We start from the raw sequence: 21,488 nt of genomic DNA on the forward strand, positions 1-21,488 counted from the left end.
TAGCATAAACGAGTGAGTCTCAGTGGGATGCTGTTGGGAAGGTCGGTGTGAATGGCCTGTAGGGATGATATGGTTCCACTGCCTTGGCCACGCGTATTTTGCGAAATGTGGGAGGAGTGGGTTCCAGTTCGTGGGACACTGACACGAGTCCTGGAGAAGGTGGCATTTGTGCTGTCACTCTCTTCACATTCTGCCCCCCTGTCCATTTTCTCCCCATCCATTGCCCCCTGCCTATTCTCTCTCCTCACACTGCACCCTCTATTCTCTCCCCCAACCCTCTGAACACCAGTCTGTTCCCCTGTCAATTTTCCTCCCTTCTCCACCACCACCAGCCACCCCTTCACCCCCTCCACCCCCACAATCGTCCTTTCTCGTGCCTCAGCCCTCTTTGATCGCTGTATGAAGTCTTTCTCAGGGAAGAGAGAGAATGGATGGTAATGACTTTACCTGGGAAACACGGCATGTGAGAAATAGCTGATTTTTAAAATTGAGAATAACTAAAACCAAATATTCAGAAACTTCGTTACAGTCGGGAAGAATGTTATTTTTTTCAAAAGTAAAGCTGCAAAAATCTTTCTGAAACTTGCATTGATGTATGTGCAGTTAGGCCACAACAAAGGACAGGCTGTAAGGAGTGAATGAGTGAATAAAAGACAAGTCCAACCTTGCCCTCGAGGAGAAAGTGAAAAATGCAGATGCTGGAGATCAGAGTCGAGAGTGTGGTGGTCTGGCAGCATCCAAGGAGCAGGAGAATCGACGTTTCGTGCATAGGCACTTGGCACTCGACCATCGCTCCTTCAACCCCCCTGTGATGGCGCGTGAACTCACTGGTGCCTCCGCAGGTGGGAGGAGCAGGTGAATCCCTTCCGGCACTTACAGCAGGTGAATGGCCTCTCTCCAGGGTGGACCCACTGGTGGGTCAGCAGTGCAGCTGACTGAGTGAAACCCCGCCTGCACATGGGGCATATGAATGGCTTCTCTCCCTTGTGGACTCACTCATGCGTCTGCTGATGGCTGATCCGACTGAAGCCCTTCCCACACACTGAGCAGGTGAATGGCCTCTCCCGGTGTGAATGCGTCTGTGGGTTTCCAGCAGGGTTGGGGAAGGGAATCCTTTCCCAAAGACCCCACATTTCCAAGGTTTCTCCTTTGGAGGGAGCTTTCCTTGTGTTGCTCTGGGATTGAAATTACAAACTGAACGGGTACATAGCCTTTCCCACCTTGAGGCGTGAAACTTTGATTCCTCCAAGATGAGTAAATGGTTTGAAGCACTTTTCACAGTCAGCGCACTGAATCTCCCTCACTCGGTGTCTCAGTATTCTTCCTGCAACAGGACTGTCCAAAATCTCTCAAATAAACAAAAGCAAACATGCCTTCTTGATTGGAATGGCTGCTGATATTCAAGTCCCAATGAATCAAGTGGCTCTGTCAGAAGTTGATGTATCATTTGTTTTCAGATTTCTTTCTGCACTTCTTCCTGCAAAGAAAAATCACAAAAGAAGTGATCACTGTCAGTACAGTTAATGAACATAACATTGGTGTCAATTCCTGCAGATTGAGAGATGTCTGCTGATCACATATTATCCAGGCCACAGAAACCTGAAAACCCTCATGCAGCCAGATCGGCTTAGCTGTGCATAGACGAAAACTTCATTTCAGTGATAATAACATGGAACAAACTGCCTACAAAGATGCTGGAAATGGAGCTGAATCAAGGATATGAAAATGAAATGTTCAGGCTGCTTGAGAAAAGAAAGGCAGTAAAATTGCTGAATGACTTCCTGCTGACCTATTAAATAAAAAATATGACAAAAAAGGACGTAACTCCATTACTACATTAGAAGGTGACTAATAATTACAAAGAAACTTTTACAACAGCCAACAATATCAGATATACACCATATAGAAGAAAGAAAGTTTACAGCCCAGGAACAGGCCCTTCAAGCTTGAGCCGTTCCAAATGTACTGTCTAAACCTGTCGGTCAATTCCTAAGCATCTGTATCCCTCTACTCCCCACCCACTCATGCATTTATCCAGACGCATCTTAAATGAATCTACTACGTCTGCTGGCAATGCGTTCCAAACGCCCACCACCCTCTGTGTGAAGTAAAGCACGTATTCTCTTTGAATAAGTGCTGCCCTTGCCGCGTTCATTCGAACGGTATCTCGTTTAATGAAGCGGCTTTTTGAGAGTATTGACTGGCCATTTTTGCACAAGGAAGTGCAAGAAACAAGGGCTCGTCCGGGATTTGAACCCGGTATCTCTCGCATGCCCAGGCATCAGAAGACCCGAAGCGAGAATCATACCCCTAGACCAACGAGCCACATGCCCCATGCGACCTACGTTTGTTTGAGCAATGTGCCAATCCTTTAAATGCTGCTCAGTTTCTTGAGAATCTAACCTTTTAGTTGTGAACATGAGGAAAGGAGCCATCCTTTTCTAGGGTGCAAACTGTATACGTGCCAAACTGAGGGAATACACAAGGAAAATAGCTTTAAGAGAGATAAAAGGTATTTGAGCACCTTTGGAGTGTCTGCTCCCTCCCTGGATTAACTCCAGTTGCTACAAGTGAACAGTGTTTCACCCACCCCTACCTCCCCTTCCCCAATCCCGCCCCCCCCCCCCCCGCTGCTGGAGGATGGTATATGGAAAGGGGGAGACATTGCTTTGCTCCCAGATGTTGCCCAGAGGGAGGGAGTTTCACTCTGAAACTGACAGGGCTGCATCCGCATTGTGACGTCAACAATGGAGGGCGGGCCGGACAGCTGTCCTGCAGTTGAGGCACATGTGGAGGGGAGGGCACTTTGCAAATCCCACTCTCCTCCAAGTCAATACAGTTTGAGTTCAAGCAAAGCAAGGGGTTTAAATATACTTTAGAAAACCTCCTTTGTGCCGTGGGAAAACTACTGCCGCGGGAAATGCAGTGTTACAGATTCAAAGTAACAGAAGCAGGAGTAGACCATTTGGACAAGCCTGCTCCGTCATTCATTAAGATCACAGCTCCAACAACCTGCACAATCCCGACTACCCTTAATTCCCCTACCATGCAAAAACCCATCCAACTGCGTCTTCAATAAACTTCATGAAGCTGTCTCAACTGCTCTCTTGGGCAGAGAATCCCATGGAGTCTCACAGAGTGACACAGATGTACAGCACGGAAACAGACCCTTCGGTCCAACTCATCCATGCAGCCCAGATATCCTAACCTAATCTAGTCCCATTTGCCAGCACTTGGCTCAAATACCCATAAAACCTTCCTACCCTCCAACCTCCAACCCTGACAATATCCCTGTAAATCATTTCTACACCTTTTCTAGTTTCACAACATCTTTCCGATAGGAAGCAGACCAAAATTACATGAAATATTCCAAACGTGGCCTGACCAATGTTCTGTACAGTGGCAACATGAGCTCCCAACATCTATCCTCGATGCTCTGACCAACAAAGGAAACCACACCAAACGCCTTCTGTACTATCCAATCTGCCTGAGTCTCTACTTTTAAGGAACTATCAACCTGAACTCCAAGGTCTCTTTGTTCAGCAACACTTCCAATGAACTTACCATTAAGTGTAAAAGTCATGCTCTGATTTGATTTTCCAAAATGCAGCACCTCACATTTATCCACATTAACCTCCAACTGCCATTCCTCAGCCCATTGGCCCATCTGATCAAGGTCCCGTTGTGATCTGAGGTAACCTTCCTTACTGTCCACTACACCTCCAATTTTGGTGTCATCTACAAACTTGCTAACTATACCTCCTCCGTTTACATACAAATCATTTATATAAATGACAAAAAGTAGCGGATCCAGCATCAATCCTTGTGACACACCATTGGTCACAGGCCTTCAGTCTGAAAAGCAACCCTCCGCCTGCTAGCCAGTTCTGTATCCAAATGGCGAGTTGTCCCTGCATGCCTTGATTAAACTTTGCTCACCAGTCTCCCATGAGCAACGTTGATGATCGCCTTCCTGAAGTCCATATAGATCACGTCCATCGCTCTGCCCTCATCAATCCACTTTGTTACTTCTTCAAAAAACCCAATCATGTTCATGAGACATGATTTCCCAAGCATGAAGCCATGCTAACTATCCATAATCAATTCTTGCCTTTCCAAATACATGCAAATCCTGTCTCTTAGGATTCTCTCCAAAAACTTGCCCATCACGGATGTCAGGTTTACTGGTCCATAGTTCCCTGGCTTTTCCTTACCACCTTTCTTAAATAGTGGCATCACATTAGCCACCCTCTAGTCTTCCGGCACCTCACCTGTGACTATTGATGATAGAAATATCTCAGTAAGAGGCCCAACAATCACTTCCCCAGTTTCCCACAGAGTTCTAGGGTACTCCTGATCAGGTCCTTGGGAATTATCCACTTTTATGCATGTCTAGATATCCAGCAATTTCTCATCTGTAATATGGGCATTTTTTCAACATGTCACCATCTACTTTCTCACATTCTAGATCTTCCATGCCCTTCTCTACAGTAAACACTCATGCACAATATCCGTTCAGTATCTCGCAACCCCCCACCCCCCCCCACCCCCCCGCCCCCCATCTACTGCAGCTCCACACAAAGGCCGCCTTGCTGATCTTTGAGTGGCCCTATTCTCTCCCTTGTTATCCTTTTGTCCTTAATGTATTTATAAAAACCATTTGGGTTATCCATGACTCTATTTGCCAAAGCTATCTCATGTCCCCTTTTTTGCCCTCATGATTTCCCTCTTAAGTATGCTCGTACTGCCTTTATACTCTAAGGATTCACTCGATCTCTCTGCCGATACCTGATATATACCATCCTTCTTTATCTTAACCAAAATCTCATTTTCTCTCGTCATCCAGCATTCCCAAACCTACCAGCCTTTCCTTCCCTGCATCAGACAATCACCTGATGAAGGAGCGTCGCTCCGAAAGCTAGTGTGCTTCCAAGTAAACCTGTTGGACTATAACCTGGTGTGGTGTGATGTTATAACTTTGTACACCCCAGTCCAACACCGGCATCTCCGAATCAGGAATATACTGCGTCTGGACTCTTGTTATCTCATATTTTAAGGCTTCCCATTTTCCAGCAGTCCTTTGACCTGCGAACATCTGCCCCCAATCAGCTTTTGAAAGATCTTGCCTAATACCTGAGTCTTCCTCCAATTTAGAACTTCAACATTTAGATCTGATATATTATTTTCAATCACTGTTCTAAAGTTAATAGAATTATGGTTACTGGCCCTTAGGTTTTGCACCCTCGCCAGTATGTACATCCACATTGTGAATTAGAAAATTTCCTTGTACACACTTAACAAATTCCTCTATTTGGCAGATAGGTAAATGGGCAGGAGTTATACCTTGGGTCCAGTCTTCCTTCATTCCCTCCAAGCCTAACCCCATTCCCACCGCAATAGACCAACGGCACTTTCCCCTGCAACTGCCGAATGTCTGACACCAGCCCATGTATCTGCTCCCTCCTCTCTATCCAAGGGTCCAAACTTAACTTCCAGGTGAAGCAGCACTTGACCTGCACTTCCCACAACCCAGTCGACTGCAGTTGCTGCTCGTAATGTGGTCTCATCGACATTGGGGAAAACGAAGCATAAACTGGGTGACTGCTGCACAGAACATCTACGTTCTACCTGCAAAAAAGACCCTGAGCTTCCAGTTGCCTGCCAATTCCACACCCCACCCTGTTCCCTGGCCAACATCTCTGTCTCAGGTTTGCTGTGTTCCAGCGAAGCTCAGCACCAGCAGAACGAAGAGCACCGAATATTTCACTTGGAGACCTTACATCCCTCTGTTCCCAATATCGAATTCAATAATTCTCGGGCCTGAAATCCATAGTATCCTCGTCCCTTCCACACACACCAAGCCTTGTTATCACATAGTCTGTCATTACACACTACCTATTCTTAGCCACGAACAGTCTCCATTCATCCTCCCACGCAGATCGTTATCAACTCCCTTTCCTGTCCACAGTTCTTCCCTCGCTTGAAGCTCTGTCCTGATCTATCATTAACTGCATCCGCCTTCCTCCCACAATATCTCCAGCATTTTAACCAACATTTTCCCAATCACCATCAGTTCTGTGGAAGGGTCACCGGCAACTGCTGTTTTTTGTTTCTGATATACAGCATCCACAGTTCTTTCACCTTTTTATTGAGGCAGAGTTGGAAATTACTTCGAGAGACAGAAGGAGAGGGGGCAGAGACAGAACACACATGAACTGTTGATCTCCGTTGTTACTCATAACGTAAAGTCATTGCTGTGCGATCACTTCCCTTAAGCATGAGTAGAGGTTCTGGGCCATGCATGAGATTGTGGCGCAACGGTAGCACGTCTGACTCCAAATCAAAAGGTTGTGTGTTCGAATCACGTCAGGCTCACTGACGTCATCTTCTTATATTTCAAATCAAGAAAGGAGTACGTTCACTCCGGATATCGGTTGAGCCAAATCTTCTTTGCGGAAATTTTCGATCACACGTGAAGCTTTGCTGTCAGTTTGATTTGTGAACACTGTGTCAGGGAGGTGGTGTGCCCATTGTTTGAGTAAATGCTCAGCTCCCCCAGTTCATCACGGGATTTAAACACAGCCGCCTACCTCTGGGCAGCCGCTTCGTTCAGTTGATGACAGCGCGGTGTGAATTAATGTAATGCCGATAATTTTACAACATATGCAGAGACCCCCAGCTTTTTGTTTCAATCTATTAGGAGAGTGATAGCGAGTTCAGATAGAAATGTTTCCCACCAACAGCAAATCCTTTCCTCTCACTGGACACAGTTAAAATTATCTTTACTCAACAGGAGAAGCGGAAACTCTAGTCTGACGGTTTCTCTCCACATTAACGGTGAGCCTGAATTTTATAAACGGTGGCAGTAAAATCCAGTGGCGGACACTGATTTGGTTCAATCGATTTTTTTGCCAAGAGTAATTCACCGAGAGGATGCTGCTGTGTGAAACAGCGTGGGGAATTACTGCAGGGCCTCCTGCGCATGGGACACACCGCAACTGATGTGTTTCACCTTCACCAGTTTATTTCTATCTCGGAGAAGAGAGGTTTGATGTTTCGGGTCATAGCAGCCAGACAGAGGACAGGAGAAGAGCACTCAGATCTTCACAAGCTTGTCACCACAGCTGGGTCATCGTGGTCTGTGTATCAGTATCGGATAGTAATCTGCATCTACTGACTGGAAGCACAGCAAATTGGAGTGCTGGTGGGACTATCACACAGGAGAAAACGGCTTCGACCTAACAACTGGAGTGGCTCCCAATGGTCAACTCCACTCACCTCAACTGAATAACTGTAAACAAATTACTCCGTGATTCAAAGGAATACTCAGTTTTGAATCTGCATTGTGGCATGTACCTTCGAGAATGACGTCAAAACACCTTCATTGCTGTGATGGAGTATCCTGTTGGTCCAACTCCGATTTCACTCAGAATCACCTTCTCCCTGTAAATCTGCACATTGTTACATTGAACGTGCCCACCGAATTCCCTTTTGTGTCCATTGAATCTGCCTCTTTGTCACTGTCAGACAGCGATTTACTGACCCCACTCCCTGTGCGAAAACGGTCTTCCTAATGTCACTTTTACTTATTTTCCTGATGACTTTAAATCTCTGCCAAATCATTCTCGATTCTTTCAGGCCTGGGAGCATTTACACTGCATTATTTTCTCTGTCTAAAACTACCATGACGTGGAAAACTTCAATCAGACCAGCTTTCAGCCCTCTGTTCTCCAAAGACAGCTGCCCCAAACTTTCCAATCTCCCTTCATTGCTGACATTCCTCAGGACGGGACCATTCACGTTAACCTGTTCAGCGCCATCTGCAATCACTTCACTTCCCCGCTTCCTGAAGTGTCACCCTCAGAATTGAGCGTAATACAAGTGGAGGATTCATTCAGACTCGGATTGCGCGGGCGAAAAATCTGCAATACTTGTTCTCACTTTGAACAAGTGTTTCTCTTCACCGTGTTCACTGCAATGGCAGCTCTGCACCGTCCCTAATTCAGGCAGAGCGATCTTATTTAACGAAGCGGCTTTTTGAGAAAATTGATTGGGCATTTTTGCTCAGGTCAATTTAAGAAATGAGAGTTCGCCTTGGATTGGAACCCAGGAACTCTCACACGTCTGCATTCGCTGGAAGACCCAAAGCTAGAATCATATCCCAGACTAACCAGCCACCAGCCATGGGTGCAGCCACCTCCTGAAGCAGCTGAGACTTGCTCAGTACGAAATACATTGTACATTGCTGCCAGAATTGCAAGCTGGCAAGAGTTTCAAGAACATCTGCTTCTCAATCTGTCTCCCTGCTCCCAGGACGCTGCTGTTTGTCCCGTCCCCAGGGACCGGGCTCTCTCCACTGGTGGATAATTGAACCATTTCGTTTCTACTTGCAAGCTGTGCTGGTGGAAGGCAGAGCCCATTCGCTCTTCTGCTCTCTCGCACTATTACCTGAGGCAAGATAAGTCAGTTACAGTCATGCATAGGAAATGGGCAACTTTGAACTTGTTCCAAAGATCCTGTTAACGGAGAGACAGAAAGATGGAGACTGAGAGAAATGGACACCGGAGACTCTTCCCTCAGGTAAATTGATATGAGTACATTTTTGTGCAGCCTGCTTGGTGTTCAGAATTTGTCTTGACACAGCGATCCTGCAGAAAGTTTTTTGTGACACGGGCGTTGGTTTCTTTACTGCAGGAAATGAACAAAAACAGAAAGTCATGTGTTTCAACTTCACCGGTTCATTACCATCTGAGAGAAGAGGTTTCACACGAGATCAGGACACACTGACAGAGAATAGGACAAGACAACTCAGAGCTCCACAAGGGTGCCAGAGCAACTGTGTAAATTTGACTTGTGTATCGATGTGACATATTTAACTCAGATACCCGAAGTTTTCGGAAGCAAATCACAAGGCAAGGAAAAGAACAGAGCGCCGTTATACGGGAAAGCTGCTAAAGGCGACATTTAGTGAATAGGAGAAAATGGTTTCGCTTCTGGTTTATCATCCCAGCATGCACCCGCTGTGCCATTCCCCTGCATTGCACGGTAGCTTTTCCAGAGAAGTATTCAGCTTTCCATCTGGCGTGTGACTTGCATGTTCGAGAATGACGTCAAAAGATCTTCACTGCTGTAGTGTCATGTGCTGTTGTGCAGACATGTCGCCGATGTGCAAATATAAACTCAGACAGCAATGTACACTAGAGACTCTGAACCAGCTGAAACTTGCTCAGTGTGAAATACGTTCCACATTGCTCCAAGAATTGCAAGCAGCAAAGTGTTTCCAGAAGATCTGCTTGTCATTCTGTCCCCGGGGCGCTGATGCTTGTCTCATTCCCAGGAACTGGACTCTCTCCACTGGCGGATAATTAAACCAATTTGTTTCTACTTGTCCGTTTTTCTGGAGGGAGGGAAGAGTCATTCGCTCTTCTGCTCTCTCTCTCAATCCCTTGGGGTGAGAGGTATCACTTATACTAATGCGTGGGAAGTGAGTAACTTTGATGATGAATTTCCTCCAAAGTCTGTTATCGGAGAGATAGAAAGATGCTGTGCTGGCGGGGCAGAGAGAAATGGACACCGAGGACTCTTCCCTCAAGTAAATTCATATGAGCACATTGTTGTGCAGCCTGCTTGGTTTTCTAGAATTCGTCTTCACGCAGTAATCTTACAGGAAGTCTATTGCAAAGTGGGCATCGCTTTCATCGCTGCGACCGCGCAGCAGTTAACATCTGAGCCCCAAGTGTCCAAGATGAAGAGAATCCGAGTGAAACCTTCACTCACTGAGAGTCATCCCCACGGCCCTGAGCTGAGGGACTGCAGGCAGTCCAACACGGAAGGGACTGTTAAATGAACCATTGTCGCTCCCTCAGCCTCTCTGTCCCAGAGACAGGCAGTGGGACAGCATAAACACATAACATCATTCTCGCCCAGACAGAAGCCGTTCAGCCCATCGAGTCCACGGCGACTCTCTGCCACTTTTCTCTCTCTGAGGTTATTCACAATCAGTGATATCTGTCCTAATAGTAAGGGGCTGTGTCTGAGTGGTGATACGGTTTGTGACATGCTGATCCTTTTGTCATTCACGTCCGAACCGGCGTGGCGAATTACTGCAGGGAATGGATGAAACCGCAAGGCATGTGTTTCAACTTTATCAGCTCATTGGCACCTCAAAGAAGTGGTTTTGCGAATCAGTTCATAGGAAACCGACGAAGAACAGGAAACGACCACTCAGACCTCCAAAAAGCATGTTACTTGAACCGTGTGAGTTTCCTGAGTGTATCGGTATGATACAGGATATTCAGGAAGTAGGTGCGAAGGCAAGATACAGAATAGAGTACCATTACAAAGGAAAGCTGCTGAAGGAGACATTGAGCAATAGCAGAGGATGGTTTCGATCCATCGACCGCTGGGTTATGGGCCCAGCACGCTCCCGGTTTCCACAGAACACTTCAGGTTTTCGTCTGACACGCGGCATGCACGTTCGAAAGTGGGCGGCACGGTGGAACAGTGGTTAGCACTGCTGTCTCACAGCACCAGCGCCAGGTTCAATTCCCACCTCAGGCGACTCTGTGTGGAGTTTGCACATTCTCCCCGTGTCTGCGTGGGTTTCCTCCGGGTGCTCCGGTTTCCTCCCATAATCCAAAAGAAATGTTCAGGTTAGGTGAATTGGCCAGGCTAAATTGCCTGCAGTGTTAGGTAAGGGGTAAATGTAGGAGAATGGGTCTGGGTGGATTATGCTTCGGTGTGGACTTGTTGGTTCCAAGGGCCTGTTTCCACACTGTAAGTAATCTAATCTAATCTCCACTACTGTCGTGTAATATGCTGTTTCACAGACAAAATGAGGCTGTGTAAATATTAACTTGTTTCTAACTTCCCACATTCTGTTGGTCGAATTGTGATTTCATTCTGAGTCACAACATGTGTCACAGCGCACACCTTCACTCTGCTGGTTCAACACAGTAAGTAAACGTGTTTCTCTATTCTCTTGCCTTCTCAGCGTAAATCTGCACATTGTTACTTTAAACATGACCGCCGAATTTCCTTTTGCGTCTGTTGAATTTGCCTCTTTGTCAATGTCAGTTAGGGATTTACTGACCCCAACCATTCCCTGTACGAAAGCGTTCTTCCTCATGTCACCTTTAGTTCTTTTCCTCGTGAATTTAAAACTGCCGAATCATTGCCGATCCTTTCAGGCGTGGGAGCACTTTAACTGCATTACTTTCTCTGCCTGGATCCCGCATGACTTGGAAAGTTTCAATCAGGCCAGATTTCAAACTTCTGTTCTCCGAGGAGAGCTGTCCTAATGTTCCAATCTTGCTTCATTGCTGACATTCCTTAAACACGGCACCACTGAAGTCAACGCAATATTCCATCATTTCACTTCCTTGCTTGCTTTCTGCCCAATTCGTTCTCCAACCTCGTTTAGCGAGGTTGAGAAAGTTAATCGGGCACTTTTGCACAAATCAGGAAACGCGGGCTCGCTGGGGATTTGAACCCGGGATGTTTCGCAGGGGAAAACGCAAAGCGAGAACCATACCCCTAGACGAACGAGCGACACAGATCGCAAGCCGCCACTGCCACTCCACGTCTTCAACCAGCTGAGTCTTGCTCAGTGTGAAATACATTTGACATTGCTCTGAGAATTGCAAGCGGCAAAGAGTTTCCAGAACAGCTGCTTCTCATTCTGTCTCCCTGCTGCTGTTTGTCCCGGGCCCGCTCGACTGGCAGAAAGTTGAACAGTTTTATTTATAAACTTTTCTCTCACACCGGAGTAACCAGTGACAAGCATTGCCCTCCTCAACATAGGGTACAGAGAACAACAGAAGACCACTCAGATCTCCACGAGGGTATCATCTCAACTGTGCACATTGGGCCAGAATATCAATGTGAAATATTTATGTCGACGTTTTTTGGGAAAGAGATGAGAAGGCGGGGTGCAGAACAGAGCGCCGTTATATGGGAAAGCTGGTAAAGACGACATTGACTGAATAGGAGAAGTAGTTTCCCTTCTGGGTGATGTTCCCATCACGCACCCACAGACATATCGCCGTCGTGCAAATATAAACTCTGTCTAAATTCCCACATTCTATTTTTTCGAACTGTGATTTCGCCAAAAGCACAAAATTTCAACACTCGCAACGTTCCAGCTTTAACAAAGTGTTCATAGATATATTTAGCGAACACCTGGAAGAAATTTGAGGACTCTTGAACTTTAAGTCGAAGGAAAGGAAGTTTGCCTCGAGGGCTGTGTAATGTGGAGATTTGTTCCCAATGTGAACTGGTGGTGGTTGACCATCCCAGTGCTTCCCGATGCAGGTTGCCCTGACCCACAGGGAGGTTTCTTTGATAAACTGCCCGAGGGCTTCCAGCCGTGCCGTGACGTTACAGGGCGAGCCGCCGACGATGGCCTGCAGCTGCACAATAATGATGCTGGCCCCGCAACATGAATACAAATTAGTTCATGAGTCACGTGGAACTGAATCATTCTATGGAAAGTTCTTTCAACTTCACGGATTTATATATGAGAGGAAGTAAATGGGCAGGGCTTACACCTCGGGTCCACTCTTCCTTCTGTCGCAACATCCCACACCCACCTCCCATTGTCCCAAGGCACTTTCCCCTGCAACCGCCGAATGCGTAACACCTGCCCCTTTACCTGCTCCCTCCTGAATATCCAAGGGCTCGAACATATCTTCCAGGTAAAGCAGCACTTTACCTGCACATTTGCCACAAACTAGTCTACTGCATTCGTTGCTCACAGTGTGGTTTCCCCAACGTAGCATGAAGCATAAACTGGGTGACTACTTCGCAGAATTATCTTGGTTCTGCCTGCAGAAGATCCTATGGCTCTCCAGTCTTCAACATCGAGTTCAATATTGTTTGGACCCGAACTCCCCCATGCCCTTGATCCTTACCACACCCACACGAGGCCTTGTTATCACATAGTCTGTTGTTACACACGACTTATTGTTAGCCAGGAACAGTCTCCATTAACAGTTAGTCACCCTCCTACACAGATCGTTATTCACGCCTTTGTCCCTCCAATGTTCTCCCACTGAACTGGCAGCAAAGGTAGCAATGTGGACTGGTATCCCTGAGTCAGCTGTTTGTCCCATCTCCAGGAACAGGGCTCCCTCCACTGGTGGATAATTAAACCATTTTGCTGTTGCGCTGACGTGAGGAGATTGTGTAAATATAAACTTTTTCTAAATTCCCACCTTCCGTTGGTCGAACTGTGAGTTCACTCTGAATCACAACACGTGTCACAGCGCATTTGGAGGCCCACCTTAGCTCTGCTGGTTCTACACAGCAAGTAAATGAGAGTCTCTATTCGTATCATTCCCTTGCCTTCTCCCTGTAAATCTCCACATTGTTACTTTGAACATGACCACCGAATTCCCTTTTGTGTTTTTGAATCTGCCTCTTTGTCACGGTCAGACAGGGATTTACGGATCCGAACCACTCCCTGTGCGAAAATGTTCTTCCTAGTGTCACTTTTACTTTTTTTCCAAACGCCTTGAAATCTCTGCCGATTTTTTTGGGAAATTGAAAGGATTCTCATTCCTGCACATGAGGCTGAATTGATTTAATTTCTAACGTAAAGGACTGCGGATGCTGAGAATCCGAGACAGAAAGAGGAACTGCTGGAGAAACTCAGCGGGTTTGGCAGTACCGGTTGGAGAAAACAGAGTTCTGCAATTTCTGTTTTTGTTTTTAACTGAAAGTTCATTTCATTTTTCGGGATGAAACACCCAGACTCTCCATGTGCAGATATTCAATCCTTTCGAAACCTGTGAAGTGATTGGATTCAAACAAACCCAGCAATAATTCACTCTTTCTCAGCTCCACAGGCAGAGTGACCTGGGAAATGAAGCTGTCAGTGTGGTTCTTTATTCGTGGGCCGAGTGGTTAATGCGATGGACTTGAGATCTATTGCTGTTTCCCCACGCAGGTATGAACCTTGCCGACTCGAGTTGAGAAATGTCGTCAATAAGAAAGGGAGACTGTTTCCCGGTTTCTTCTTTAAAATTCTAATCAGTGGAGGGGGAAAGATATTTCACTCACATTGGGACTGGTAGGAATCTGCAACCCACTGCCTGTCAGGGTGGAACAAGCAGATACCCGCAGAGCTTCGTTTGAGGCAATGAGTCAAGTGTTTGGAAATGAGACTAGAACAGTGAGAGGCTTGAAATCGTGATCAAAATGAAGCAGGCACCTAAGAACAAAGGTGTTTTATTTCCCAATGAAATATACTGCTTCACAAAGTTGGGACGATGGAAGGAAGCAGTGATGGTGATTATCTTTGGCTGTTCACCTTGTGAATGTTCCCATTGCTGCGCATGTCCGTGTTAACGTCAGAACTCTGCAGCATGGGGGCGCAATGGATGACGCATCTGACTCCAGCTACCTGTTTGAAATGCAGCTCACACCTTCTTCACACACCCCAATTAATCTTTCTCATTGTCCTGAAGCCGCCCTACGGTTTCAATTCCTGATCTGCAGGAACGAGACTCTTTTCACTGTCTCTCGTTAGTAAATGTCCCTGAGAACATCATAAGACCATAAGACCATAAGACGTAGGAGTGGAAGTAAGGCCATTCGGCCCATCGAGTCCACTCCGCCATTCAATCATGGCTGATGCGCATTTCAGCTCCACTTACCAGCGTTCTCCTCGTAGCTCTTAATTCCTCTAGACAACAAGAATCTATCAATCTCGGCCTTGAAGACATTTAGCGTCCCGGCTTCCACTGCACTCCGTGGCAATGAATTCCACAGGCCCACCACTCTCTGGCTGAAGAAATGTCTCCGCATTTCTGTTCTGAAATGACCCCCTCTAATTCTAAGGCTGTGTCCACGGGTCCTAGTCTCCTCGTCTAACGGAAACAATTTCCTAGCATCCACCTTTTCCAAGCCATGTATTATTTTGTACGTCTCGATGAAGTCACCCCTTAATCTTCTAAACTCCAACGAATACAATCCCAGTATCCTCAGCCGTTCCTCCTATGTTAGACCTGTTATTCCAGGGATCATCCGTGTGAATCTCCGCTGGACACGTTCCAGTGCCAGTATGTCCTTCCTGAGGTGTGGGGACCAAAACTGGACACAGTACTCCAAATGGGGCCTAACCAGAGCTTTATAAAGTCTTAGTAGTACATCTCTGCTTTTATATTCCAACCCTCTTGAGATAAGAGACAACATTGCATTCGCTTTCTTAATCACGGACTCAACCTGCATGTTTACCTTGAGAGAATCCTCGACTAGCACTCCCAGATCCCTTTGTGCTTTGGCTTTATTAATTTTCTCACCATTTAGAAAGTAGTCTATGCTTTTATTCTTTTTGCCAAAGTGCAATACCTCGCACTTGCTCACGTTAAATTCCATCAGCCATTTCCTGGACCACTCTCCCAACCTGTCTAGATCCTTCTGTAGCCTTCCCACTTCCTCAGTACTACCTGCCTGTCCACCTAACTTCGTATCATCGGCAAACTTCGCTAGAATGCCCCCGGTTCCCTCATCCAAATCATTAATATATAATGCGAACAGCTGTGGCCCCAGCACCGAACCCTGCGGGACACCGCTCGTCACCGGCTGCCATTCTGAAAAAGAACCTTTTATCGCAACTCTCTGCCTTCTGTTCGACAGCCAATCCTCAATCCATCCCGGCAGCTCACCTCGAACACCATGGGCCCTCACCTTGCTCAGCAGCCTCCCGTGTGGCACCTTATCAAAGGTCTTTTGAAAGTCTAGATAGACCACATCCACTGGGTTTCCCTGGTCTAACCTACTTGTTACCTCTTCAAAAAATTCCAACAGGTTTGTCAGGCATGACCTCCCTTTACTAAATCCATGTTGACTTATCAGACTCTGCTCTTCCAAGAATTTAGAAACCTCATCCTTAATGATGGATTCTAGAATTTTACCAACAACCGAGGTTAAACTGATTGGCCTATAATTTTCCATCTTTTGCCTTGATCCTTTCTTGAACAAGGGGGTTACAACAGCCATCTTCCAATCATCCGGGACCTTTCCTGACTCCAGTGACTCTTGAAAGATCTCAACCAATGCCTCTGCTATTTCCTCAGCCACCTCTCTCAGAACTCTAGGGTGTATCCCATCGGGGCCAGGTGATTTATCAATTTTAAGACTTTTTAACTTTTCTAGCACTATCTCTTTCATAATGGCAACCATACTCAACTCAGCCCCGTGACACCCTTTAATTTTTGGGATATTACTCATGTCTTCCACTGTGAAAACTGACGCAAAGTACTTGTTAAGTTCTCCTGCTATTTCCTTATCTCCCATCACTAGGCTTTCTGCATCAGTTTGAAATGGCCCAATCTCTACTTTTGTCTGTCGTTTGTTTCTTATGTACTGAAAGAAACTTTTACTATTATTTTTAATATTACTGGCTAGCCTACCTTCATATTTGATCCGCTCATTTCTTATTACACTCTTTGTTATACTCTGTTTGCTTTTGTATCCTTCCCAATCTTCTGATTTCCCACTGTTCTTAGCCACTTTATAGGATCTCTCTTTTTCTTTAATACATTTCCTGACTTCCTTTGTCAGCCAAGGTTGTCTAATCCCTCCCCGGATAATCTTTCTTTTCTTGGGAATGAACCTCTGTACAGTGTCCTCAATTATACCTACAAACTCCTGCCATTTTTGCTCTACTGTCTTCCCGGTTAGCCTCTGCTTCCAGTCTATTTTAGTCAGTTCCTCTCTCATGCCCTCATAATTACCTTTATTCAACTGTAACACCATTACATCAGATTTTGCCTTCTCCCTTTCAAACTCCAGACTGAACTCTACCATATTATGGTCGCTACTTCCTAAGGGTTCCCGTACTTTAAGATTTTTTATAGAGTCTGGTTCATTGCAAAGCACTAGGTCCAGAATAGCCTGCTCTCTTCTGGGCTCCATGACAAGCTGTTCCAAAAAGCCATCCTGTAAGCATTCCATGAATTCCCTTTCTTTAGATCCACTAGCAACATTATTTACCCAGTCCACCTGCATATTGAAGTCTCCCATGATCACTGTGACTTTGCCTTTCTGACACGCCTTCTCTATTTCCCGGCACATGTTGCGACCCTGGTCCTGACCACTGTTAGGAGGTCTATACACAACTCCAATTATGTTTTTTTTGCCTTTGTGGTTCCTCAATTCCACACACACAGACTCCACATCATCCGACGCTATGTCATTCAATACCATAGATTTAATTTTGTTCACGTCACAGCGCTGTCAGAGGAGGGGAAGCTGAAATAGGCTGACAAGCCCAATACTCACCTTTCCTGTTGGAAACATTCCATGAGAAATATTAGGCCTCCACTTGTGACCGAACATTTACGTTGCTGCCTTAGACACCCTTTGGGGTTCTCCCGCCCAGTGTGGTAACCTGCTGACTATGCTTTCTTCGCTGGCGATTTTAAATGACTTCCTATTGGTTGCATTATCGCTCAAACTTCACAAAACCCGTCTCAATAAAGCCACGTTTTCTCACGTCTGGGAATTTATTGCCATGCAGGAAACTCGTGTTCTGAACAAAAACCGCAGCACACTCAAAACGTCGGCTCTGTTTACCTTTCCACAGATGCTGCTCGACCCGTTGGCTTTCTGTAGTATTCCCTGTGTTTGTTCAACACAAATGCGGCTTTCCATTAAAGAACTTCAATCCCTTTCCTCTAGTAACTGACCCTCGTCAGTGGCAATAGGTTCTTCTGATCATTAACCTGCCCATTCCCACCACTTGTTCTCCCATCATTGCCAACAGCCCCTGGACATCTCCAGATAACCTTCTTTGCTCCAAAGAGAACATTCCCAAAAGTGGAAATACCTCATGCCTGGACATGATGCAAGTGTTACAATCGGGAAGAGATTTTGGCAAAATATTGTCAGTTAGCAGGTGGAAAAATGTTCATGAAGTAAAACAGAAATCCCAGTCTCCCGCTTTGTGACTCTTTAGAAACTCTTTGGGAAATGGAATTAGAGGAGAATGAAGGAATGAACTGTCCGACTGAGCAGAGACAGTCCAGACACCGTCCCCTTGTTTAAGAGGCCGGGAGATTGACTCTATTATTCTCGGGACATGAACTGAACTGAGACATTGAAAAAATTCTCGTTGCTGCACATCAGGAATTCAAACCCCTTCTCGGTTCCGGGTCACTATGAAAAGTCGGGAACAGGCAAAACACTGAAAGGCTCAAAGGGCGATGGCCCCGGTGTAGGAAAGCTAGTTCCTAGTGACATGGATGTGCCTGCAGATGGTGGGATCAGACTGTCCCCATGTCTTCACAATGAATGGCCCAGGCTTTAGCATATAAAAGTAAAACTGTAGAGGACAGTGTACATGCTAGGCACGACAGACAGAATTATGCATTGACGAACCGCCTCCTCTAACAGACTGTGCAAGCTGTGCTTTTACGTATCTCTCTATCGCAATTGGCCAGCCTGTAAGTTGTTAATCGGAAGGTTGGTGGTTGGAGACCACCCAGGCACGGAGTGTTTGTTGTTCTCGCTCCTACCGCTTTCTTGGCTGCGAAGATGAGCGTTTTTAATGGTGTCAGGAAAATGTTTCCCAAACGGAAATCTTCTCCACTGAGGAAGCACAAAGGGGTTTCTGAATTGATTTAATTTCGAACGTAAAGGACTACGAATGCTGAGAATCCGAAACAGAAAGAGAAACGGCTGGAGAAACTCAGCAGGTTTGGCTGTACCTGGATAAGGAAAAAAAAGATTTCTGAAATGTTGTCTCTGATTCTCTTTCTACAGATGCTGCCTGACATGCTGAGTTGCTCCGGCAATTTCAGTTTTTTGTTTTTAACTGAACGTCCATTTCATCTTTCGGGATGAAACACCCAGACTCGCCATTTGCAGATATTTAACACTTTCGAAACCTGTTAAGTGATTGGATTCAAACAAGTTCTGCAATGATTCACTCTTTCTCAGCTCCACAGACAGAGAGACCTGGGAAATGAAGCTGTCAGTGTGGTTCTGTATTCGTGGGCCGAGTGGTTAATGCGACAGACTTGAAATCCATTGCGGTTTCCCCACGGAGGTGTGAACCCTGCCGACTACAGTTGAGAACTGTCGTCAGAAAGAAAGGGAGATTGCTCCACGGTTTTTTTTTAGATGCACATCAGTGGAGGGGTTGAAATATTTCAATCACGTTGAGACTGGTCGGGAATCTGCAACCCACTGCCTGTCAGGGTGGAACAAGCAGATACCCACAGAGCTGCTTTTGAGGCAATGAGTCAAGTGTTTGGAAATGAGACTAGAACAGTGAGGGGCATGAAGTCGTGATCGAAATGAAGCAGGTACCTAAGAACAAAGGTGTTTTATTTCCCAATGAAAGATACTGCTTCACAAAGTTGAGACAATGGAAGGGAATCAGTGACGGTGATTATCGTTGGCTGTTCACCTTGTGAATATTCCCATTGCTGCGCATGTCCGTGTTCACGTCAGAGCTCTGCAGCATGGTGGCGTTAGATACGCACAGTGCCAGGGGCGCAATGGATGACGCATCTGACTCCACCTACATGTTTGAAATGCAACTCACAGCTTCTTCACACACCCCAATTAATCTTTCTCATTGTCCTGAAGCCGGCATACGGTTTGAATTCCTGATCTGCAGGAACGAGAATCTTTTCACTGTCTCGCGTCAGTAAGTGTCCCTGAGAACATCAGAGTCAAGCCACAGCGCTGTCAGAGGAGGGGACGCTGAAAGAGCCCCACACGCTGCTCACGGGCACATTTCAATTTCCCCAACTCACCGCCCCAACCACTGCGGCTCCTGGGAGTGGAGAGGGAACAAACACCAAAACCCAGTCTCAGCTTTGTAAATCTTCAGGAAATATGAAAGCTGTTCATCCCTTTGGATCTTCCATCCTGGGCTGACAGCGTTGATTTTAAATGGCTGTCCAGTCAGTGCCGATTCTTTTTGGCTGAAAAAAAATCTTCCTTATCTCATCCCAGCATTTCTTGCCACAGAGAACTGTGCGGCAGAGTTCATGTATATATTTCTTTGTATGGTATTTTGTAAATAACATTCGTTTGCTGGTTGTTTGTATCGGGTATTTCAGGTTCATTAGCCGCTGTTTAAGTGTGTTGGTAGGTTTGTGGGCTACCATGATGCTGAGAGGGCTGAGTTGTCTGGACATCATTTCCCAGATGTCTTGAATGTAAAGTAATGTGGCTCGGGTTTCTGCACACGTTGCGTCTGCTTGAGTCAGTTTGTTGATGTGAAATCGGCACACTGGGTTTACTGGTTAGGCAAAAGTGAGGACTGCAGATGCTGGAAACCAGAGTTTAGATCAGAGTGGTGCTGGAAAAGCACAGGAGGTCAAACAGCTTCCGAGGAGCAGGAAAATCGCTGTTTCGGGCAAAAGCCCTTCATCAGGAATAGAGGCAGGACGCCTCCAGGGTGGAGAGATAAATTGGTGGTGGTGGGGTGGGGGGGGGGAGCTGAGCAGAAGGTAGCAAAGAGTACAATAGGTGAATGGGGGTGGGGGTGGAGGTGGCAGGTCAGAGAGGAGGGTGGAGCGGATAGGTGGTCAGGGAGATTGGAAGGTAGGACAGGTCAGCTGTAAGGTTGGAACTGAGGTAAGGTAGGGGAGGGGAAATGAGGAAACTGGTGAAGTCCACATTGATGTCCTGGGGGTTGAATGTATCGGAGGCGGAAGATGCGGCGTTCTTCCTCCATGCATCTGATGGGGAGGGAGCGGCGATGGAGAAGGCCTAGGACCTGCATGTCCTCGGCAGAGTGGGAGGGAGGTGGGGGAAATGTTGGGCCAGAGGGCGATGGGGTTGATTGGTGCGGGTGCCCTGGAGATGTTCCCTCAGCGCTGTGACTTTACTCTGCGAGGAGTCTCCAGTCTCCCCAATGTAGAGGAGACCGCACCGGGAGCAATGGATACAAGAAATGATATTGGTGGTTGCACAGGTGAAAGCCTTCGATATACCGCGGCTCGGGTTCGATTTTCGGGCAGGTTAGTCATTTCTAGCAGATCTGACACCATGCATTGACATCTCCCTGGTGGTCTAGTGGTTAGGATACGGCGCTCTCACCGCCGCGGCCCGGGTTCGATTCCCGGTCAGGGAAGCAATTTTCTGTGGGGTTTGTTGGCTACCCGTTCTTCTTAAATGCGCTGTCGATTGGTCTTCGAAGTTCCTGGGTGCTCCAGTGTGTCGTGTCTCGCTGAAATAGTGTCCTGATTCAGATTTGTTTGTATGTGCAGGGATGATTGCTTCTGTCGCTAAGTTCTTGGTTCGCGTGCGTTGTTTTCCTGTAGACGCTGTTTTGAATTTACCATTGACTGTTCGCTCTACTGTGACATCGAGAAATGGCACTTTGTTGTTGTTCTCCTCTTTTGTGAATTTTATGTCCGTAAGGATATTGTTGATGGTGTTGTAGGTTTCCTCTAATTTGTTTCATTTTTTGATGACAAAAGTGTCATCACTGTAGCCGTCACAAAGTTGGGTTGGATCGTTGA

The 21,488-nt window shown here is 46.4% G+C and overlaps 1 non-coding gene across 1 annotated transcript; it reads left to right on the top strand.

Annotated features, from left to right (window-relative positions):
- Positions 1-21,025: 21,025 nt before the first annotated feature.
- On the top strand, positions 21,026-21,097 carry trnae-cuc (transfer RNA glutamic acid (anticodon CUC)). The gene has a single exon. It is a non-coding gene; the product is annotated as a tRNA-Glu (tRNA).
- Positions 21,098-21,488: the final 391 nt, after the last annotated feature.

The sequence above is a fragment of the Chiloscyllium plagiosum genome, unplaced genomic scaffold (assembly GCF_037043375.1).
Source record: "Chiloscyllium plagiosum isolate Xiang-an unplaced genomic scaffold, Cpla_swu_hap1 HiC_scaffold_27, whole genome shotgun sequence".
Lineage (NCBI taxonomy): Eukaryota > Metazoa > Chordata > Chondrichthyes > Orectolobiformes > Hemiscylliidae > Chiloscyllium > Chiloscyllium plagiosum.